The following is a 23,704-nucleotide window of genomic DNA, read 5'->3' on the forward strand; positions in this document are numbered from 1 at the left end:
TGGACACAACCTGTTTTTAGCATCAGACCTACCTGCCATCATCAAATGGCTGCAGATTGGTACATGAGTCTTCCTCTTTGTAGAACTTCTTCATTCCCTGGTGGAATGAGGAGAAACGGGAGGTAGCAGGAGGGCAGTTACCTGCATGCCTAAAGGAGTGGGCTTAGGGTGGAGATAGAGAAAACAGCCTTTTCTAGTTGTTTTACAAAGCTGTGTAAAGGCAAGGCTCATTTCTACTAAATGGTCAGTTGTCACTAGATTTATACTTTTGTATGCCACAAACTGATTCTTTCATTCTTCCCTGGGCAATCAGGGAAGATCAGGAGGAAGTTTTTGGGAACTAGAACACCACACTCAGTAAATCCAGTCTTAATTGGGTGGCGGGGGGAGTATTCCTGTTTTCTTTAGGACCTCAGATATATGAGCATATTAGCAGCCATAGAAAATCTCTGGCTGTGAAAGAGACTTCATGACCATCCAGTCCAATGTAACACTTGCAGGCACAGAAACTGAGGCCTTCCATGACTTTGCCTAGTCTCCCAGCTAGTTTGAGGCAAAACTGGATTCCCACTCTGGTGTTCTTTCTTTCTGTTACATCATTTTCCCTCATTTGTAATGTCCTGAGAGATTAGAATTCACACCAGAATTGATTATTTCTCAGGCAAAGCATACAATCTTTCACAGTAGACAGATTTCATGACTCAAAGAGAGAAATCCCTAGCCATCATCAGGTCTTGGGCAGTTCCTGTGACATCCTGCCCAACTTATGTGGCTTCCATAAAATGGCAACAGTCCATGCTCCTTGCCTCAATTTTAGAGCATTAACTCCCTAAATGCCAGTAAGCAAGGAGGTGAATCTCTGTAAACCTACACTGTCTATGACAGCTCTAGTTGTATTTGGTGTGAATAAATACCTCAAAGGCAACCTGCTTCTGCAGGTTTGGAGTGTCAGCTTCATAAGATACTGAGGTTTAGAATTGTTTGATTCTAGACCTTAACTGAAGGGAATAAATGGAAACAGAGGAAATGAAGGATCATGGAGCTGAGAAGTGGTACATCACCCAATGACTAGCAGAAACAAGGATCACACCATCCATTCTCTTGTCTGCTAGATTAAGCATTTTCTTGGCTCCTTTGCTTCATCTCTTCACCACAACTGGATGGAGGGATCAGAAATGGCTGTGTCATGGTGCTCATTCAGTGAAAACTCCCAGTTGCAAGCTCCTTGTCTCCCCTGGAGGGAGCAAGAACCTATCCTAGTTCAGAGATAGCCAGGGTAGGGTCCAGCCTTTTAGCTCTAGTGACCTGTTTGAATGGGACTGCCACTCATGACTGTCCTGATATTGGAAGAAAGGACTTTGTTAATCTTCTCCCCCATAGATCTGCTGTGTAGGTCTACACCTTACTCAGAATCACTACACATTCCTTTAGTCTTCCTCTAAGCTCCAGAGCCAATGGTACAAATGCTTTATTGAACTAAATACATAATATATACAATGAGATTAAGATAATATAGAAGGCTGCATAGTCATCATATCCCATACCTTGGCCAGTTGAGGCAGCTCAGTGGCTGAGCCCAGTCAAGCCAACTCGCAGCTTCACTCAGGGCTTCAAGATCTGATGCTAATTCTTTTGGACTTCTACAGTTATTAAATTTTTTGGCCAAAATCTTTTATTATTGAGACCCCTTTAAAACCACTTAATACAAGGGCAAAAGGAAAAGTTCAAAAGAGGAACAGAATGAGGACCCTTTAAAACATACATTCAAGTTCTTTTTTAAAGGCAGAAAGAAAATGAAGAGCAAACATGCCCTTAGTAGTGATCCAAAGACTCTGATTTGTTCTTGTAGGATTTTGGAGGTACCTTCCTTGGGAATCCAGATAGGATGTCAAATGTGTGGTGCCTTGTGGTTATAATTCAATGAAATAAAATTACAAAGCAGAGAGGGCTGGGCCAGTTAAGGGAATGCCACTTCTCACAGCACACATATACAAATATGAAGCTGCTGATATCGAAGATGATTTCCTACAATGTGGCCAGGATGGGAATCCAAGAAAAAGAGCTCTGCATCCTGCTGCCCCTCCCCAATTGAAGCATACCTCTCTCTTTGCTACCGTTACCTTCATAGTTTTGACTTAATTGCCAATGCTACAGGACCAACCTGAGTAATCTATCAGCACTTTACAATCCTCTCCTTCCAAACAGGGACTCCTGTGACAACACCATTTCTGAATCACAATGGAAACTTCCAACACAAGAAGGTTGAGCAGGAGTTGTGCCGGCCACCTGTCCCAGTAAGCAAAAGTACTCGACCATTTGGTACTGCTCTTCTATGGGCTTCCTACTGCAGCACCTGTGCATGGCAATCACCTCACAGGTCCTTGGCCTGTATGTCCCTGGAGGTGCTGGCTAGAGGCTGACAGCTTACAGCACACCATTAACACGTAGGCTAGAAAGAGCCAGTGCAATAGCAACACTGACTTAGCACAGAATCTCATCTTTGGAGACTTCTTAAGATTTGGTTCCAGTCAAACACAAATATTCCAGGGAGTATTTCAGAGTGACTCCAAATCAATTTCTAGCTACAGATGGGAATTTGAAGTCACTCTGAAATACACCCAAAAAATTATGGTAGCTCAGAAGACCTTGCCGCCTTACCCGCGGGCGTCCCGGGAGCGGCCCATCACCTCCACAGCCTCGCCAGCAGAAGGAAAGTTCCCACGTTTCTCCCAAGAGAAGCCTGAAGCTGCCGCGGCTATGGGCCTCCAGATGTTTGCCGGCAGCCACGCACCAAAGATGTTTATTTACTGATTTTTTTCTTTTGGAGCGAGCAAAAGGGACTGGGATTTGCTGGGTGCAGGGGAGGTTACCTCAGGGATGCCTGCCCGGTAGTGGGGTGGGGGTGGGCTGTACTTTAGAGAAAATCTCTGTTCTTCGGGCAGGCATCCGTGAATGCGGCTTGGACTCCGGCACAGGTCCTCGCATTGAAGTTTCCGGGTATGTTTTCCTTTTCCTCAGCTTCATGGGAAGGGGTCTCCAGTTCTCCCCGGAGTGCCTACATGGACCTCACTAGTCTTGGCATCACCCCGTACGGCCTCGGAGACACAAGCTCACTCCATCTTCTCTCGGGGGCTCGGCAGTGCCCCTGTGATCTTAATGGCTCCAGCTCAGACTCGCCTATTTCTCTTTCTCATCACTGAAGGCAGTGTTTGGATGCTGGAGTCCCTGGGCTTCGGAGTCCCAGGCAAGCCACTGCTTCGCCCACAGAGGAGGGAGGCCGTGGACTCATGGCTCAGTGAATTTTCACCAGACAACGCGCCTTGAGACCAGTGAAATCTTTCTGTGCCCCACTGAGGCCCTTCCCGCCTCTCTACATTGTAATCTCATTTTTGCTTACCTGGTGGGATCCGAAGAGGACTCCGGACAACACATCCGGCGCCCTGAAGCTCCTCCTCCGCCAGGAGCGGGAGCCGCAGCAGAAGACCATTCAATGAGGTCCTGAGAACAGGAGTCTTATGGGTTTGACCTGGGTCTTGCCCACGTCCCTTCCCCAGGCCTCCCCAAGCCAGCCACTTTCACTGAGGCGGCAGTCCCCGCCGCCATTTTTTAAAGGAGTCGCAGCCTTTCCGGAGCCAGGCGCCAGTCGACTAGCCAATGCGCATGCGTGAGGCGTTATTCCTGAGGTCATAGAGACGGCCACAGTTGCCCGGGGATAGGTTCCTGAGACTGGGCAAAGGAGGAGCCCTGTGTATCGGTGCGTCAGGTGGGGGCTCAGACCACTCCTCGCCAGGACGTCACAGTATAGTCTCTGAAGGCCAGAATTCGCGGAGGGTCGACCAGGAGTTTGAAAGCTGAGGCCGATCTCCGGGGAAGCAGCGCAGAATCCCAGCCTCAGGCCTGCACTGTCGGAATACAGGTGAGTCTCCCCAAATGTCGTGCCCTTGTCATCTCGAGGACATGTCTGCCTGTGTGCCTGTGGGCTGCTCTCTCACCCGAGGGTTGTAGTAATGGAGAGTAGAACCCCACAGCTTCAGAAGCTGCCGGGGCGGGGGCGGGGAGGCGGCGGGTGTTATTGTGCCACTGCTGTGTGTGTGTGTGTGTGTGTGTGTGTGTGTGTGTGTGTGTGCATGCGCGCATGTGTATGTCTTTCCCTTATTTCTCTCTTCTTTCCCGCTCTCTCTCCTTCTCTCCGTGTGCATATGTGGGTGCGTGTGTATGTTGGGATACCTGTGCCCTGTGTGCTGGAAGGCGGTTTCCTGCACTGCACTTCACCCTTTCTTTTGGTGAGTCTCTCCTGGCATCTCTGGGTCCTGTGGCCAGTTGTCAGTCGCTTTCCCTGAGGTTCCAATTAAGGGTTGTGAAGGCCTGGGCAACGTGGGGAGTGCGTCAGACCGCAGGGATTTCAATCACCTTTCCATCCTGAGCGGCCTCTTTTTTAGAACCAAGAGATCACACCCCAGTCAAGAACAAAACCCTTACCACACAGCTCACCATCCACCTGCAGAAGGGGTGCCCACCGACCTCAGTGATGATGGTTCTCACTTCTCTCACCTTTGCCCTCATTGAGAAATCTAGCCACAGCTCGACACAGGGATGGACAAGGAATCTAAGGAATCCAGTAAAATGATTTAAGAGCTAAAGGATGAAATACCATTACAAGAAATAACCAAACTGAACTGATAAGGCTGAGAAACTTACTACAAGAATTTCATAATGCAACCAGAAGTATTTTCATTAGAATCGATCAAGCTGTGGAAAGAATCTCAGAGTTGAAAGACTGATGCTTTGAATGAACTCAGACAAAAAAAAAAAAAAAAGAATTCTTAAAAATTGAACAAAACCTCTGAGAAATATGAAATTCCATAAAGAAATCAAATGTACAACTCATTGGTATCCCTGAAAGAAAGCAAAAGAGAGAAAACAACTTAGAAAACATATGTGAGGATATTGTCCATGAAATTTCCCTAATCTTACTAAAGAGGTCAACATTTAAATTCAGAGAACCCCTGTGAAGGCAACCATCCTCAAGACACACAGCCATCAGATTCTCCAAGGCCATCATGAGAGAAAAAATATTGAAGGCAGCTAGAGAGAAGGGGCAGGTTACTACAAGGGAAACCCATCAGCCTAACAGTAGACCTCTCAGCAGAAAACCTGCAAGCCAGAAGGGTTTGGGGGCTATATTAAGCATTTTTAAATAAAAGAAATCCCAACCACTAATTTCGTATACAGCCAAACTAAGCTGCATAAGCAAAGGAGAAATAAAATCCTTTTAGGCAAGCAAATGCTAGGAAAATCTGTTACCATCAGACCTGTCATGCAAGAGGTCTTCAAGGGAAATGAGAGACTGTTCCTGACCTCCGCAAAAACAACACTTCAGTGCATACACCACTGACAATAGAGAGCAGCTACACAAGTCTACATAACAGCCAGCCACAACATAAGGATAGGATCAAATCCACACATATCAATATTCACTTTGAGTGTAAACAGTCTAAATGCCCCACTCAAAAAACAAAGAGTGGAAATTTGGATTAAGAAGCAAAACCAATAGGAAAGGAGGAAGCCAAATTGTCACTATTAGCAGGTGACATGATAGTATATCTAGAAGACCCCATCATCTCAGCTCAAAATCTCCTGAAACTGATAAGCAACTTCAGCAAAGTCTCAAGATACAAAATCAATGTGCAAAAATTACAAGCATTCCTATACACCAATAACAGACTTAAAGAGAGCCAAATCAAGAACGAACTGCCATTCACAATTGCTACAAAGAGAATAAAATACCTAGGAATACAACTAACAAGAAACGTAAAGGACCTCTTCAAGAAGAACTAGAAACCACTGCTCAACAAAAAAAGAGAGGACACAAACAGATGGAGAAACATTCCACATTTATGATTAGGAAGAATCAATATCATGAAAATGGCCATACTGCCCAAAGTAATTTACAGATTCAATGCTATCCGCATCAAGCTACCAATGACCTTCTTCACAGAACTGGAAAAAACTGCCTTAAACTTCATATGGAACCAAACGAGAGCCCGCATAGCCAAGTCAATTCTAAGCAAAAAGAACACAGCGGGAGGCATCACACTACCAGACTTCAAACTATACTACAAGGCTACAGTAATCAAAACAGCATGGTACTGGAACCAAAACAGATATACACCAATGGAACAGAACAGAGGCATCGGAGGCAACACAGCATATCTACAACCACACAATCTTTGATAAACCTGACAGAAACAAGCAATGGGGAAAGGATTCCCTGTTTAATAAATGGTGTTGGGAATACTGGCTAGCTATGTGCAGAAAGCAGAAACTAGACCCCTTCCTGACACCTTACACTAAAATTAACTCCAGATGGATTAAAGACTTAAACATAAGACCTAACACCATAAAAACCCTAGAAGAAAATCTAGGCAAAACCATTCAGGACATAGGAGTAGGCAAGGACTTCATGACCAAAATACCAAAAGCATTGGCAACAAAAGCCACAATAGACGAATGGGACCTAATCAAACTCCACAGCTTCTGCATGGCAAAAGAAACAGTCACTAGAGTGAATTGGCAACCAACAGAATGGGAAAACATTTTTGCAGTTTAGCCATCTGACCAAGGGCTGATATCCAGAATTTACAAAGAACTCAAACAGATTTACAAGAAAAAAACAAACAAGCTTATTCATAAGTGGGCAAAGGATATGAACAGATACTTTACAAAAGACACACATGAGGCCAACAAACATATGAAATAATACTCATCATCGCTGGTCATTAGAGAAATGCAAATCAAAACCACATTGAGATACCATCTCACGCCGGTTAGAATGGTGATCATTAAAAAATCTGGAGACAACAGATGCTGGAAAGGATGTGGAGAAATAGGAACACTTTTACACTGCTGGTGGGAGTGTAAATTAGTTCAACCATTGTGGAAGACAGTGTGGCGATTCCTCAAGGACCTAGAAATAGAAATTCCATTTGACCCAGCAATCCCATTACTGGGTATATATCCAAAGGACTGTAAATTGTTCTACTATAAGGACACATGCACACGAATGTTCATTGCAGCACTGTTTACAATAGCAAAGACCTGGAACCAACTCAAATGCCCATCGATGATAGACTGGACTGGGAAAATGTGGCACATATACACCATGGAATATTATGTAGCCATCAAAAACGATGAGTTCGTGTCCTTCATAGGGACTTGGATGAACCTGGAGAACATCATTCTCAGCAAACTGACACGAGAACAGAAAATGAAATACCGCATGTTCTCACTCATAGGTGGGTTTTGAACAATGAGAACACATGGACACAAGGAGGGGAGCACTACACACTGGTGTCTGTTTGGGGGAATAGGGGAGGGACAGTGGGGGGTGGGGAGCTGGGGAGAGATAGCATGGGGAGAAATGCCAGATATAAGTGAGGGGTAGGAAGGCAGCAAATCGCACTGCCATGTGTGTACCTATGCAACTATCTTGCATGTTCTGCACATGTACCCCAAAACCTAAAATGCAATTAAAAAAAAAAGAAGCAGGCCGGGCACGGTGGCTCAAGCCGGTAATCCCAGCACTTTGGGAGGCCGAGGCGGGTACATCACAAGGTTAAGAGATCGAGATCATCCTGGTCAACATGGTGAAACCCCGTCTCTACTACAAATACAGAAAATTAGCTGCGCATGGTGGCGCATGCCTGTAATCCCAGCTACTCGGTAGGCTGAGGCAGGAGAATTGCCTGAACCCAGGAGGCGGAGGTTGCGGTGAGCCAAGATCACGCCATTGCACTCCAGCCTGGGTAACAAGAGCGAAACTCCGTCTCAAAAAAAAAAAAAAAAAAAGGAAGTAAAACCCAATGATACACTGTCTTCAAAAGACCCATCACACATGCAATCGCATTCATAGGCTCAACATAAATAGGTGAAGAAAGGTCTATCAAGAAGAGACTGTTCAAACTTTAAACCAATAGCATCCCCTCTCTTTTTTGTTTTAAACCATTATATAAACTAACAGTGATAAGAAAAGACAAAAAGGGCATTACATTATAATGAATTTTTCACTTCAACAAGAAGACTTAACTGTCTTAAATATATATGCACCCAGCACTGGAGTTCCCCAATTTATAAAACAAGTTCTTAGAGACATATAAGGAGACTTAGAAAACCACAAAATAATAGTGGGAGACTTCAACATCCCACTAATAGTATCAGACCGATCACTGAATTAGAAAACTAACAAGGATATTTGGGATCTAACTCAACACTTGACCAAATGATCTTAACAGATATCTACAGAACACTCCACCCAAAACAACAGAATATACACTCTTGTCATCCACACATGGGAGACTCTAAAACTGAGCACATGCTCAGCTATGAAGCAAATATCAGCAAATTCAATAAAAACAAAATTATGCCAACCACCGTCTCAGACCACAGTGTAATAAAAATAGAAACCAATACCAAGATGTCAAAAAACTATATGATTAGATGGAAATTTAATAATCTGCTTCTGAATGACTTTTGGGCAAACAATATTAAGGCAGAAGTCAAGGAATTCTTTGAAACTAATGGAAACAATGATACAACATACCCAAATCTCTGGGACACAGCTAAAGCAGTGTTAAGAGAAAAGTTTAATGTACCAAACTCGCAAATCAAAAAATTAGAAAGATCTCAAATTAACAACCTAACATCATACCTAGAGGAAATTGGGGGGAAAAAAAACCAACCCAAAAGCTAGTAGAAGAGCTGAACTGAATAAAATTGAGATGCAAGAAAGCATACAAAAGATCAATGGAACTAAAAGTTGATAGACCACTAGCTAAACTAATTTAAAAAAGAGAGAAGACCCAAATAAACACAATCAGAAATGACAAAGAGGACATTACTGCTGACCTCACAGAAATACAAAACACCTTCAGAGACTATGAATACCTCTATGCGCACAAACTAGAATATCTAGAAGAAATGGATAATTTTCTGGAAACACAACCTCCCAAGATTGAACCAGGAAGAAATATAAACCCTGAAAAGACAAATAACAAGTTCCAAAATTGAATTACTAATAAGATATCTACCAACAAGAAGAAGCCCTGGACCAAAAGGATTCACATCCAAATTCTACTAGACATTTAAAGAAGAGGTGATACCACTCCTACAGAAACTATTTTTAAAAATTGAGGAGGGACTACTCCTTAACTCACTATGAGGCCAGTGTCCTTCGGATACCAAAACCTAGCAGAGACATAACTAAAGGAGAAAAATTCAGACCAATATCCTTGATGAACATAGATGTAAAAGTCTTCAATAAAATACTGAATCCAGGAGTACATCAAATAGATAATCCACCATAATCAAGTAGGCTTTATTCTTGGGATACAAGGTTGATTTGACTATGCAAGTCAGTAAATATGGTTCATCAAATAAATATAATTAAAAAAAACCCTACACACAATCATCTCAATAGATACAGAAAAGGCTTTCAGTAAAATCTAATATCTATGTTAAAAACTTTCAATAAAATACGACATCCCATTATGTTAAAAACTTTCAACAAACTAGGCATCAAAGGAACATGCTTCAAAATGATAGGAGCTGTCTGTGGCAAACATTATACTAAACGGGCAAAAGTGGGAAGCATTCCCCTTAAGAACTAGAACAAGACAAAGATACCCACTGTCATCACCCTTTTTAAACATAGTCCTGGAAGTCCTAGCCAGAGCAATCAGGCAAAAAAAAAAAAAAAAAAAAAAGGAAAAGAAAAGAAAAAGAAATAAAAGGTGTGCAAATATATGAAGAAAGGAAACCAAATTATCTCTCTTCACAGACAATATAATTCTATACCTAGAAAACCCTACGGTCTCTGCCCAAAGACTTCCAAATCTGATAAACAACATCATCAAATTTCAGGATACAAAATCATTGTACAAAATTAATAACGTTTCTATACACCCATAATGTTCAAGCTGAGAGCCAAATCGAGAATGCAGTCCCATTTACAATAGACAAAAAATGAACTAAATTCTTAGGAACACAGATAACCAGGGAAGTGAAATATCTCTACAATGAGAGTTACAAAACACTGCTGAAAAAATCAGAGATGACACAAATAAATGGAAAAATATTTTATGCTCCTATATAGGAGAAATCACTATCATTAGAATGACCATACTGACCAAAGCAATTTACATATTCCATGCTATTTATATCAAACCACCAATGACATTCTTCACAGAACTAGAAAAAAACTATTTTAAAATTTATAGGGAGCCAATAAAAAGCCTGGGTCACCAAGCCAATCCTAAGCCAAAAGAACAAAGCTGAAGGCATTGTGTTACAAAACTTCAAACAATATCATAGAGTTACAGTAACCAAAACAGGATGGTACTGGTACAAAAACAGACACATAGACCAATGAAACAGGTTAGATAACCCAGAAATAAAACACACACCTACAACCATCTGATCTCTGACAAAGCCTATATTATCAAGCAATGGGGAAAGGGCTCCCTATTCAATAAATGGTGCTGCACAGTTGTTTAGCCATATGTAGAAGATTAAAACTAGATCCCTTCCTTCCACTATATATAAAAACCAACTCAAGATTTATGAAAGATTTAAGTTGAAAAACTAAAACTATAAATACCCTAGAAGATAACCTAGGAAATACCATTCTGGACATCAGTCCTGGCAAGGATTTTATGATGAAGTCTCCAAAAGCAATTTTGACAAAAAAATCAACAGGTAGGAAATAATTAAACTAAAGAGCTTCTTGCACAGCAAAATAAACTGTCAACAGAGTAAACAGACAATGTACAGAATGAGAGAAAATAAAATATTTGTGAACTATGCATTTAACGAAGTTTTAATATCCAGCATCTGTAAGTAACTTAAACAAATTGACAAGCAAAAACCAAACAACCCCATTAAAAGGGGACAGAGGCCATGAATAGTCACTTCTGAAAAGAGGACATTAATATGGCCAATAAACATATGAAAAAATGCTCAACATCACTCATTATTAGAGAAATGCAAATCAAAACCATAATGAGATATTATCAGACACCAGTCTGAATGGCTATTACTAAAAAGCTATAAAATAACCCACGCTGGCAAGGTTGTAGAGAAATGGGAATGCTTATATGCTATTGGTGGGAATGTAAATTAATTCAGCCATTGTGGAAGGCAGTATGGAGATTTCTCAAAGACTTAAAACAAAACTACCATTTGACCCTTGCAATTTTATTATTGAGCATTTACCCAAAGGAATATAAATTATTCTACCATAAAGATACATGCACATGTGTATTCATTACAGCCCTATTCACAATAACAGAGACATAGAATCAGTGTTGATGCCCTCCAATTGTAGATTGGATAAAGAAAATGTACACATACACACCATGGAATACTGTGCAGCCATACAAAAGATCAAAATCATGTCTTTTGCAGCAACATGGATGAAGCTGAAGGCCATTATCCGAAGCAATTAACATAGGAACAGAAAGCCAAATACCGCATGTTCTCAGTATAAGTGGGAGGTAAAAACTGAGTACACATGGTCACAAAGAAGGGAACAGTAGACAGTAGGACTTAGTCAAGGGTAGAGAGTGAGAGGAGTGTGAGGATCAAAACACTACCTATTGGGTACTATGCTTAGTACCAGGGTGATGAAATAATCTGTACACCAAATCCCCATGACATACAATTTACCCATGTAACAAATCTGCATCCCCTGAAAGAATTATGTTTTTATGAGAACCTCTGAACCTAAAATAAAAGTTGGAAAGAAAAAAATTCTGAATTAAAAATTAAAAAAATAAAAATAATTTCAAAATAAAAATAAATTCTTTCTGTAACTTATCTGGCATAATAAAAATTTTAAAACCTGGTTAATCATAATGAAAACATTAATATCTTTAGATATTTAAAAGGTAGATTCTACATTTTTATGATTATTCAAGTATAATGGCTCATGCCTGTAATCCCAGAACTCTCGGAAGACAAGGTGGGCAGATGACACAAGCCCATGAGTTTGAGACTAGCCTGGGCAACTTGGTGAAGGCTCATCTCTATATATAGTGCAAAAATTAGCTGTGGTATGTACCTGTGGTCCAAGCTACTAAGGAGGCTGAGGTGGGAGGATCATCTGAGCCTGGGAGGTTGAAGCTGCAGTGCACTGTGATAGCAGTATTGCACTTCAGGCTGGTTGAATCAGAAACTCTGTCTTAAAAAAAAAAAAGAAAATTCAAGTATTCTTTATGTGCCTTAAGGTATGCAACTATAAATGCTTAATTTTTAAAAGTATGATATCAGCTTACATTTTATTTTAATAATTTATGTCTCATGAACAAATTTTTGAAATGTGTAACTATTAAATAAATTAATCATGTTTACCAATTCTATAAATAGAAACATATGAAAGTATGTGCTTATCATTTCCAACTTAAAAAATATTGGTCATGACCTAATCCAGGTATTTTTGTCTAAAAATGGATGCTGTAATTTTAGTCTTTGTTTCTTGCATTTTTTCCAAGAGAAATACATCTGAATACAAGTGTAATTTAAACCTTTGATAGGTAGCAGCTTTTCCCAAGGCAATCAGTGAGAATAAATATGGTATGACAATATGATGTCATCTAAACTTAAAGTTGTATCACCAGCTGGCACAATGGGAAAGAAACGTTTTATTAATCCTATGTTATTTATCTCTTTTTTATTACTGCTCCTTCCCCACCTCACCTCACCCAAAAGAAACATCACAAGCATACAAACAAACAAAATATCCCCTCAGGCAGAAACATTAAAATATTTGGACATTTTTTCTTTTCCCACATGACTACTCTTTAGATGCCATATGGTTGTACTTTTTTTTAAGAAAAGAGACTGAAATTTCAATCAGTCAGCCTAGAAAATTGTTAGTAGTGATAAATTATTTTAGCATTCAAAAATCAAATCTATTGGCTTACATGACATTTCAAAAAATATGCCAGCTCTCTTTGTCTTCCCTTTATGGAGGCTTGACTGCAGTTGAAGTTTGAAGCATATAAACTTTAACACTGTGACCGTAGGATGAAATTTGTGAAGAAATAGAAAGAATTGTGTTTTTATGAGATACAGGTAATTATGACAAGATGTACAATGGACATTATAGGTGCTATCCATAAAGTTATAGCTATTAAAATACCTAAACTCAGAAATGTCTGAAATTAATATATCTGGTCATCATTCATTCTTGTTTTTATTTAACCTTTCGATTTGTGCTTCAGTTATCAGAATTCAAAAGAAATTCACCTTATTGCCAAACTCATTAGTGTTCCTGAGTCCTCTTTCCTTTGTTTCTTCAAATGATCTAACTTTATTAAATACTTTTCTTTCACCTCGTCTACCTTTAACAATTCATTATGCCAGTTTTCATTATCTGATCTTACAATTTTTTTTTTTACTTTACTTAGATTCCAAAATATGGATAAGAAACTAAGATTTTAGTTTTGGTCATATTCTCATTTTCTCTCTTCACCTGCTCTTCAGAATTTCTTATGATCCTCAGTATCAGTTCTTCTGTTATCTGTGTTCTCTCTCAGCTCCTGCCAAGAATCACTATCTAGATAGTCCATATGAATCCCACATTCAACCATCCTCAACAATTAAGCATGTCTGCCACTCCTGAATTTAAAAATATTATTGTTCCTTTTTCTCTTGCTGACCTGCCTGCCATATGAACAAATAGGAATCCTGGAAACTTAGGCTCACTGTTGGCCCTTTCCCCCATGGGTCATATTTCCCAACTTCCGTAAATTTTTATTACATTTCACTCAACTCCAGTGCTTCCTTTTGAATCACATTTCTTCGCCTAAGTTTAAGTCCTTCCTATAATTTGTCTGAACTATTAAAATTGTCTCTTATCTGTTCTTAAAGTTGCTAATCTCTACCTGTTAATAGATGCTCTGTGACATTACATTTTCTAAAGAATAATTTTAGTTATGTCTTTTTCCCTTCTGAAACCTTTAGGGGCTTCCAGATACATGCTGAGTAGGTAAATATAATTCTATATTTTCTTGAAGATACGGAAGCCAGAATCAACATTATGAGGAACCTAATTCTGCTCCAATTCCTGCCATAGACTCTTTCTGGCCTGAATCAACTCTACAAATTTATTTTCCTCATCTAAAAATGAGAAATGTTGCAGTTTAGTATAGGAAGTAGAAACACTTATAGGCATTTTAACAAAGAAGTTCTTTATACAGATTATTAGATGCTTGTAAAATTTTTGGAAAGGCTAGAGATGACAGGGCTGTCACTAGGTGTCAAAGTAATAGCACTACAGTTGCCACCCAGAGATCAGGAAACAATGGAAAATGGTGATCAATTTAATGGCTGCCACCACTCCAAAAACCAGTAACTAGAGAGTAAAACCTAGAGTATGATGTCCTCAAGAACCACTGACACAGGAAAGGGAATGGCTTCTGCCTTCCTTCTGCCTTCCAGAAATCACGTTTGGATCTCATTGGCAGAGAACCTCAATCATATTCATAAGGCTAGTGGCCAAGGAGTCTGGAAAATTTACAGTCTAACCTTTCAACCCATACAATGTAAAGGATATATTAAAGATGGTTCTCATCGGTTCTGGATGCCAGTGGGCAATATCCAGTCCATGGGGTTGGCTTGATGACTTTGGTGTTCTGTTTCTAACATTCCTTAATTTAGAACGGCTGGTAACAGTTGCGCCGGCTGTGCTGTGCACATTCAGATGCAATAGCCCAGTCTTCATTCTAGCTCTTTCAATATTATAAATGGAATTAGTATAAAGAGATGTCAAGTGATAATATTTTGTAAATAGGTAATCCTAATGGTTGTATGTCAGCTTCTATCCAGTAGAACTAAATATAAGCTGCATATATATCTGTTTAGTAGCCATATTTTAAAAAGTTGAAACAGATGAAATTAATTTTAACAACATAGTTTAATTATGTATTTAATTCCAATATCTAATTAATGCAACATAATTAAATGTTTTACATTTTTTATATTATTGATAATATATATTTTTTTAATTTGTGTGGGTACATAATAGGGGTATATATTTATGGAGTACTTGAGATAATTTGATACAGGCATAAAATGTGTAATAATCACATCAGGATAAATGTGGTATTCATTACCTGAAGAATTTATCCTTTGTGTTAGAAACAATCCAATTACACTCTCTTAGTTATTTTTATGTGTATAATTAAATCATTATTGACTATAATAAGTCTGTAGTGCTATCAAATATTAGTTCTAATTCATACTTAACAGTAACCATCTCTAGTCTCCACCCCCCCCCCACTACCCTTCCCAGCATCTGTGAACTTTCCTTCTATTCTCTATCTTCATGCATTCAATCATTTTAAGTTTTAGCTCCAACAAACAAGTGAGAATATGTGAAGTTTGTCTTTCTGTGCCTGGCTTATTTCACTTAACATAATGATCTCCAGTTCTGCCCATGTCTTGCAATGACAAGATCTCATTCTTTTTTAATAGCTGAATAATACTCCATTGTGTGTATGTATCACATTGTGTTTACCCATTTATCCCTTGATGAACGCTTATATTCCTTCCAATTCTTTGTTATTATGAATAGCACTGCCATAAACATGGGAGTACAGGTATCGCCTTTGCTGGGCAGAATATTTTTAACTTGATGTGATCCTTTTTGTCCATTTTTACTTTGATTGCCTATGCTTGTGGGGTATTACTTAAAAAATATTTGCCCACTCCAATGTTCTGGAGAGTTTCCCCAGTGTTTCATTGTAGTATTTTTATAGTTTGAGATCTTACATTTAAGATTTTAATCTTTCTTGATTTGATTTTTGTATGTGGTAAGAGATGGGGGTCTAGTTTCATTCTTCTGCATATGGATATCCAGTTTTCCCAGCACCATTTATTGAAGAGACTGTCTTTTCTCAATGTATGTTCTTGGTACCTTTATTGAAAATGAGTTCACTGTATGTGTGTGGACTTGTTTCTGGGTTCTCTATTCTGTTCCATTATTGATCCATGTGTCTGTTTCTATGCCTGCCCATACCTTCCTGTTTTGGTTACTATAGCTCTATAGTATAATTTGAAGTCAGGTAATGTGATTTGTCCAATTTTGTTCATTTTGCTCAGGATAGTTTTGTGGTTTCATATCAATTTTAGGATTTTCTATTTCTATGAAGAATATCATTGGTATTTAATAGGGATTGCATTGAATCCGTAGAATGGACATTTTAATTCAACATTAATTATTTCTATCTATAAACGTGACATATTTTTTCATTTTTTGAGTTCTCTTCAACTGTTTGCATCAGTGTTTTACAGTTAACATTGTAGAGATCTTTCAATTCCTTGGTTAAGTTAATTCCTAGATAATTTTATCTGTTAGCTTATTTAGCTGTTTTAAATAAGATTATTTTCTTTATTTCTTTTTAAGATCATTCACTGTGGGCATAGACAAATGCTTCAGATGTTTGTATGTTGATTTTGTATCCTGTAACTTTAATGAACTTGTTTATCAGTTCTAACAGTTTTCTGGCTGTAGGTTTTTCCAAACATACAATCATACCATCTGCAAACAAGGGTAATTTGACTTTTTCCTTTCCAGTTTTTATTCCCTTTATTTCTTTCTCTCTTCTGATTGCTCTACCTAAGACTTGCAATACTATGTTGAATAACAGGGGTGACAGTGGGCATCCTTGTCGTGTCCATATCTAGGAAGAAAGGCTTTCAGTTTTTCCCCATTCAATCTGATACTAGCTTTGGGTCTGTCATATATGGATTTTATTATGTTGAGGTATGTTCCTTCTATATGCAGTTTTCTGAGGTTTATGATTATGAAGTGATGTTGAATTTTATCAAATGCTTTTTCAGCATCAATTGAAATGATCATATGGTTTTTGTCCTCCTTTCTGTTGATATTATGTATCACATTGATTGATTTGCATATGTTGAATTATTGATTTGCATATGTTGAATTTATCCCTGGGATGAATGCTACTTGGTAGTGATTAATAATCTTTTTAACATATTGTTGAATTTGGTTTGCTAATATTTTGTTGAGCCTTTTTTGCATCAAAATTTTTTTTTTTTGAGATGGAGTTTCGCTCTTGTTACCCAGGTGGAGTGCAATGGCGCAATCTCGGTTCACCACAGCCTCCACCTCCTGGGTTCAAGCAATTCTCCTGCCTCAGCCTCCTGAGTAGCTGGGACTATGGGCGCATGCCACCATGCCCAGCTAATTTTTGTATTTTTAGTAGAGACGAGGTTTCACCTTGTTGACCAGGATGGTTTCGATCTCTTGACCTCGTGATCCACCCGCCTCGGCCTCCCAAAGTACTGGGATTATAGGCTTGAGCCACCGCGCCTGGCCTTGCATCAATATTTATCAGTCATATTTTACTTCACTTTTCATTTTTAGATGTGCCTTTGTCCATTTTAGGTATCAATGTAATATGAGCCTTCTAGAATGAATTTGGAACTATTTCCTTATCTACTTCTCAAAATTATATCAGTAAAATTTTTATTTATTATTATTTAGATGTTTGGTAGAATTTTAGCAGTGAATCCATTGGGTCCCGGGCTTTTCTTTAATGGTACATGATTTCAATCAAACAGATTAGTTTGTGCAGTTTTTAGATTTCTTTGTAGTTCAATATTGGTAGGTTGCATGTTTCTAGAAATTTATTCTTTTCTGCTAGATTTTTCAATTTATTGACATATAGTTGCTCATAGTAGCCCCTAATGATCTTTTGAACTTCTGTGGTTTCATTTGTAAATGTCTCCCTTTTCATCTCTGATTTATGAATTTTTCAATATGTTACTTGCGTTTTTCAACTTTAGAATTTCTGCTTTATTCTTTATTCTGCTTTATTTGAATCTTCTCTCTTTTCTTGTTAGGCTTAAGGTTTGTCAATTTTGTATCTTTTTAAAGAACAACTTGTCATTTCCTAGATTTTTTTATTGTTTTCCTTTTCAAAATTTCATGTACTTCTGCTCTGATCTTTATTATTTCTTTTCACCTATTAATTTTGGGTTTGGTTTGCTCTTGCTTTTCTAGTTCTTTAAGATGCATCATGAGGTTATTTATTTGAAGTTTTTTTTCTTTTTTGATGTACGTCCTTGTAACTATAAACTTCCCTCTTAGTGCTGCCTTTGATGTAACCCAAAGGTTTTGGTATATTGTGCTTCCATTATCATTTGTTTCAAAAAATTTTTCAGTTTTTTCTTAATTTCTTCATTGACCAACTGGTCACCCAGAAGCATATTGTTTAATTTTCATGTGTTTGTATAGTTTCCCAAATTCCTCTTTTGATTTCTAGTTTTATTCCATTGTGGTCAGAGAAGATGCTTGCTTGGTATTAGTTTACTTTTTTGAATGTTTTATTACTTGTTTTGTAATATAGCATATCCTTGAGAATGAGCCATGTGCTGAGGAGAAGAACATGTATTCTGCAGCGGTTAGAGAGAAGGACCTGTAATTATCTATTAAATCCACTTAGTCTATAGTGCAGATTAAGTCCAATGTTTGTTGATTTTCTTTCTGGAAGATCTGTCTAATGCTAAAAGCATGGTGTTGAAGTCTCCAGGTATTATTGTACAAAGATCTTTCTCTCTCTTTAACTGTAATAATATTTGCTTTATATATCTGGGTGCTCCAGTGTTATGTCCACATATGTTAACATTTGTTATATTCTTTTGCTGAATTGATCCATTTATCATATGTAATGATCTTTGTCTCTTCCTACAATTTATGTCTTGAAATCTATTTTGTCTGATATAAGCATAGCTATTCCTGCTCTTTTTTTATTTCAGTTGGCATGAAATATCTTTTTCCATCTCTTTATTATCAGTCTATGTATACCTTTATAGGTTGTGTATTTTTTGTATACAACACATAATTGCATATTTTTTTAATCATTTAGCCACTCCATCTCTTTTGATTAGAGTTTAATCCATTTACATTCAGTGCTATCATTGATAGTAAAGACTTACTCCTGCCATTTTTTTAAATTTGTTTTCTAGTTGTTTTGTGGTTTTCTCTCTCTTGTCTCCTTCATTTCTGTCTCCCTTTTAGTAAAGGTGATTTTCTCTGTTAGTATGATTTAAATTCTTGCATTATACTTTTCCTGTATCTGTTGTAAGTTTTTAGAATTGATGTTACTGTGAGGCTTCCAAATGCTATCTTTAACGCGTTATTTTGAATAAAGACAAACTGATTGCATAAACAAATAAGCCACAGAAAAATAATAACACCTTAACTTCATCCTCCTGCCTTTTAGCTTTTAATGTATTCTATTTATATCGTATTATACTGTTTATGACATGAAAATTTGTTTTAGTTGTTATTTTTGATGGGTTCAAGTCTTTCTACTTAAGATGAGTAGTTTTCACACCACAATTACAGTGTTACAGTATGCTGTGTTTTGCTGGGTACTTACTATTATCAGTGTGTTTTGTGCCTTCGGATGATTTCTTATTGCCCATTACCATTCTTTCATTTCTGTCTAAACTACTCCATTTAGCATTTCTTTTAGGACAGGTCTGGTGATGATAAAATCTCTCAGCTTTTGTTTGTCTTAGAACAGCTTTATTTATCCCTCTTGTCTGAAGGATATTTTCACTGGATATTCTATTCTAGGGTAAAATGGTTTTTTTTTCCTCAGCCCTTCGTATGTTATGCCATTCTCTCCTGGTCTGTAAGGTTTCCATTGAGAAGTCTGCTGTCAGATATTGGAGCACTACTGTATCTCAAAGATCTTTACCCTTGATCTTTGTGAGTTTGATTATGAAGCATTGTGAAGTAGTCTATGGGTTAAATCAACTTGGTGGTTCTATAACCTTCTTATATTTGTATATTGATATATCCCCCGAGGTTTGGAATGTTCTTTGTTATTATCCCTTTGAATAATCTTTCTTCCCTGATCTCTTTCTCTCCATTTCCTTTAAGACCCTTTTGAGGCTATTACCTAAATCTTATAGGCATCTCCATTTTTTAATTCTTTTTTCTTTTGTCTCCTCTAACTCTGTATTTTCACATAGCATGTCTTCAAGATGTTTTCTTCTATTTGATCAATTCTGCTATTAAAAGAATCATGAATTTTTCAATATGTTACTTGCATTTTTCAACTTCAGAATTTCTGCTTTATTTTAAATTATTTTAATCTGTTTATCAAATTTATCTGATAGAATTCTGAACATTTCTTTGTGTTATCTTAAATTTCTTTGAGTTTTCTCAAAACTATTTTGAATACTCTGTCTGAAAGGTCACATATCTCTGTTTCTCCATAATTAGTTCATGATGATTTATTTAGTTTATTTTGTGAATTCATGTTTTCCTGGATGGTCTTGATGTTTGTGGATGTTCATGGGTGATTGGACATTGAAGAGTTAGATATTCATTGTAGTCTTTGCAGTCTGGGCTTTTTTCTACTCATCTTTTTTGGGAAGGTTTTCCAGGTATTCACAGGGTCTTGGGTATTATGATCTAAGCCATATCCACATTAGGGGGCACTCCAAACCCAACAACACTGTGTTCTGGCAGACTTGTAGAGGTACTGCCTTGGTGGACTTGGATAAGTTCCAAAAGAATTCTCTGGTTTACCAGGCAGAGATTCTTGTTCTTTTCCCTTACTTTCTCACAAACAAAGTCTCTCTGTATGTGCTGAGCCACCTGGAGCTGGAGGTGGAAGAACAAAACATCCCTGTGGCCCCTACCAATGAAACTGTGCTGGATTAGACCTCGAGCCAGCACATCACTGGGTTGTATCCAAAGCCCACTGTAATCAAAACTTGGCCACCACCTGTGTTCACTCAGGCCTAGAGCTCTACACTCAGCAGGCTGTGTCCTTCTTTTCTGGGTGGTGATATCCCCCAGGCCGTAAAGGGGTCCAGAAATACCATCAAGAGCCAAGAATTAGAGTCAAAACCTTAGAAATCTACTTGGTGCTCAATACTGTTATGGCTAGGCTAGTGTTCAAATGACAAGACAAGGTCCTTTTTACTCTTCCCTCCCCTTTCCACAAATAGAAGAGCCTTCCCCATAGCCACTGCCACCACAGACCTAGTGGAGGGATTAGCAGGGCACTGCCAGGCTACTGCCAATGTTCACTTAAAGCCCAAGGTCTCTTCAGTCAGCTTGTGGTAAATGCTGCAAGGCCTGGATCTCTTCTTTTAGAGCAGTGGACTCTTCTCTGACCCAGGGTAAGTTCAGCAATGTCATCCAAGAGCCTAGTCCTGAGATCAGAGACCCCCAAGAAACTGCTCAGTGGTCTACCTAACTAAGGCTGAGCTGGTACCTGAGGTACATTTCAGGCTCATCCAAGGCCCATGGCTTACTACATGGGTACTATTGGTTCTTCAGCATCCAGTGGCTCTTTAGTCGGATGGTAATAACTCCTTCTAGGATTGTGTTTTACCTTCAAGGTAATGGGTTCCTTCTGCCCCAGGTGATGTTTAGATATGTCATCCAGGAGCTAAGACCTGGAATTGGGGCTTTACCACTCTGTCTGGCACCTGTCCTACTGTGGCTGAGCTGGTATCCGAGATACAAAACAAAGTCCTCTTCTCTTTTCTTCTCTCTTCTCCTCTAGCAGAAGGAAGGAGTTACTTTTGTTTCTGAGAACTTCATAGCCTGGGGTTTGGGGAGGGGTGGTACAAGCACTTCCTTAGATACCTTGACTCTGAGCCCAGCACAGAACTAGGACTTGCCTAGGAATTACAGTCCTTGTGGCCTAAATTGCCTTTCAAGTTTATTTAGAACCCAGGAGAACTTGAGCCCATTGTGGTGAGGCTTGCAGAAACTCAAGATCTTACTGCTGCGATTGGCATTTCTCCTCTGGCTAGGGCTCCTTCAAATGCTCCCTCTGTAGGTGGGCATCAGGTGAGTTTAGCCTAGGTTTGCTTTTCGTTGTGACAGGGCAGCAATGAGTTCAATGCTAGGTCCCACAATCACTACACTTTCCCTCCCTCAATCATACCAATTTTCTCTCTGTGCCTCATGGCCACAGACTATGGGTGGGGAAAGGTGGGATCAGGAATTCAAGACTGTCTTTCCTGCTCACTTTGGTGCCTCTTTCTGTGATAGTAAGTTAAAGCCAGGCACTGTAATTCCTCACCTGATTTTTGGTTATCATGAAGGTGCTTTTTTGTGTGCAGACAGTTGTTAAATTATGTCTCTGTCGGTGGGTGGGGACAATCAATGGAGGTTTCTACTTAGCCATCTCACTCTGCCCTCTGTTTTACTCTTCACAGTGCATCTTATTTTGGGTGCTAAATTTTCATTAGAAATATTTCAGCTGTATTTAGATTTATAAAATTCTGTTTTGACATGCCAGATCTACATACTAAAGTTGCTCTAATAACATATACATCTTTTCAAATAATGAATCTACTCCCCTACCCTCACCAGAAAACTTTACTTTAATATTTGCATTCACATTAATAAAATGTGTCTATCTTTCTCTGATAAATTTATTTGCTTTTGAAACAATAGTATACCAGCTGTGGTAAGCTGTATGATGCCTCCTACCACATGATGTCTATATCCTAATCCCTGGAACCTATGGATATGTTACGTGACATGGCATAAAGGAACTAAATTTGCAGGTATAATTAAGATTGCACATCATCTTACTTTTAAATAAATTTGCCTACACAATCTGGATGGGTCCAATATTATGACAAGAGCCTTAAAAATGGAAAATAATGTAAAATGGAAGAATCAGAGAAGTAGCAGTTGAACAAAGTCTTTGCTCAATGTTGCTAGCTTTGAAGATGAATAAATGGGGCCACAAGGAATGCAAATGACATTAAGAGGCTGGAAAAAGCAAGAAAAAGGATTATCTCCTATAGCCTTCTGATGGAATCTGACAATATATTGATTTTATCCCAGTAAGACCCCTTTTTAACTCTTAACTCCAAAAATTGTAACATATTTGAATTGTTTTAAGCTATCATAGCTATAATAACTTCTTACATACAGCAGCAATGAGAAACTAATTCCTTAGTTTCAAAATTAGGTCTTATCAAATAAAGCAAATTTACTAACTGTTATGACAACTAAGTATTACAAAAATATAGTTCAAACTTCTAAGTCCTCCTGGTCCAGTTTCTAAGGAGCCTGGAAGTCATCACTGTATCCTAACAAGTAAAAACCTGAATTAACCGAAAAATCAATAACTCTTCTTATAACTGTCAGAGAAGTGAGGTCACAGAGCCCAGCCACCTTATACCTTGATCTTAGACATCAGTACTCCAGGTTTTCCAGCCTTTGAACTTCTGACTCACATCTGTAGGCCCTCAGGATCTCATCTCCATGGCCTCAGACTGAGAATTACATTCTTGTCTTTCCTAGTTCTGAGCTGTTTGAACTTGGACTGAACCACCTTACCAGCTATCCTGATTCTAAAGCTTTTGGGCAGTCTATTGTGGGACATCTTAGCCTCCAAAATCAAGTGAGCCAATTACCCTAATAAATATCTTTTTGTATATTTCTCTAGATATCCTATTGGTTCTGTCTCTCTAGAGAATCTTAAAACATTCTCTTCTTCAGCATTACCTTGAGTAGTTGCTAGCCAATGTGATGTTGAAGAAGAAGAATGAAGTTGGAAGACTGGCACTACTCAACCTCAAGACATACTATAAAGCACCAGCAATCAAGACAGTGTGGTATTGATGA

General features: G+C 38.5%; 2 long non-coding RNA genes and 1 pseudogene across 11 annotated transcripts in view; 1 reads left to right on the plus strand and 2 right to left on the minus strand.

The window, feature by feature from the left end:
- LOC118152207 (uncharacterized) overlaps positions 1 to 3,619 on the minus strand; it is a 177,952-nt gene extending 174,333 nt beyond the window's left edge. Inside the window, exons 1-2 of one of the 2 annotated variants that reach the window (XR_013533397.1) lie at positions 3,398 to 3,619; positions 33 to 97 (exon numbers count right to left, since the gene is read on the minus strand). This is a non-coding gene — a long non-coding RNA (uncharacterized LOC118152207). The remainder of the gene's footprint in view (positions 1 to 32; positions 98 to 3,397) is intronic. The other variant, XR_004740661.3, reaches the window with a different exon arrangement.
- LOC144581887 (chemokine-like protein TAFA-4 pseudogene) lies at positions 106 to 3,024 on the minus strand (annotated as a pseudogene).
- A 142-nt stretch (positions 3,620 to 3,761) lies between the features above and the next one.
- The window catches only part of LOC118152206 (uncharacterized), a 289,509-nt gene continuing 269,566 nt past the window's right edge, over positions 3,762 to 23,704 (plus strand). For all 9 annotated transcript variants that reach the window (XR_013533401.1, XR_013533402.1, XR_013533399.1 and 6 more), the window contains exon 1: positions 3,762 to 3,916. This is a non-coding gene — a long non-coding RNA (uncharacterized LOC118152206). The remainder of the gene's footprint in view (positions 3,917 to 23,704) is intronic.

Source organism: Callithrix jacchus, chromosome 3, assembly GCF_049354715.1.
Source record: "Callithrix jacchus isolate 240 chromosome 3, calJac240_pri, whole genome shotgun sequence".
NCBI lineage: Eukaryota > Metazoa > Chordata > Mammalia > Primates > Cebidae > Callithrix > Callithrix jacchus.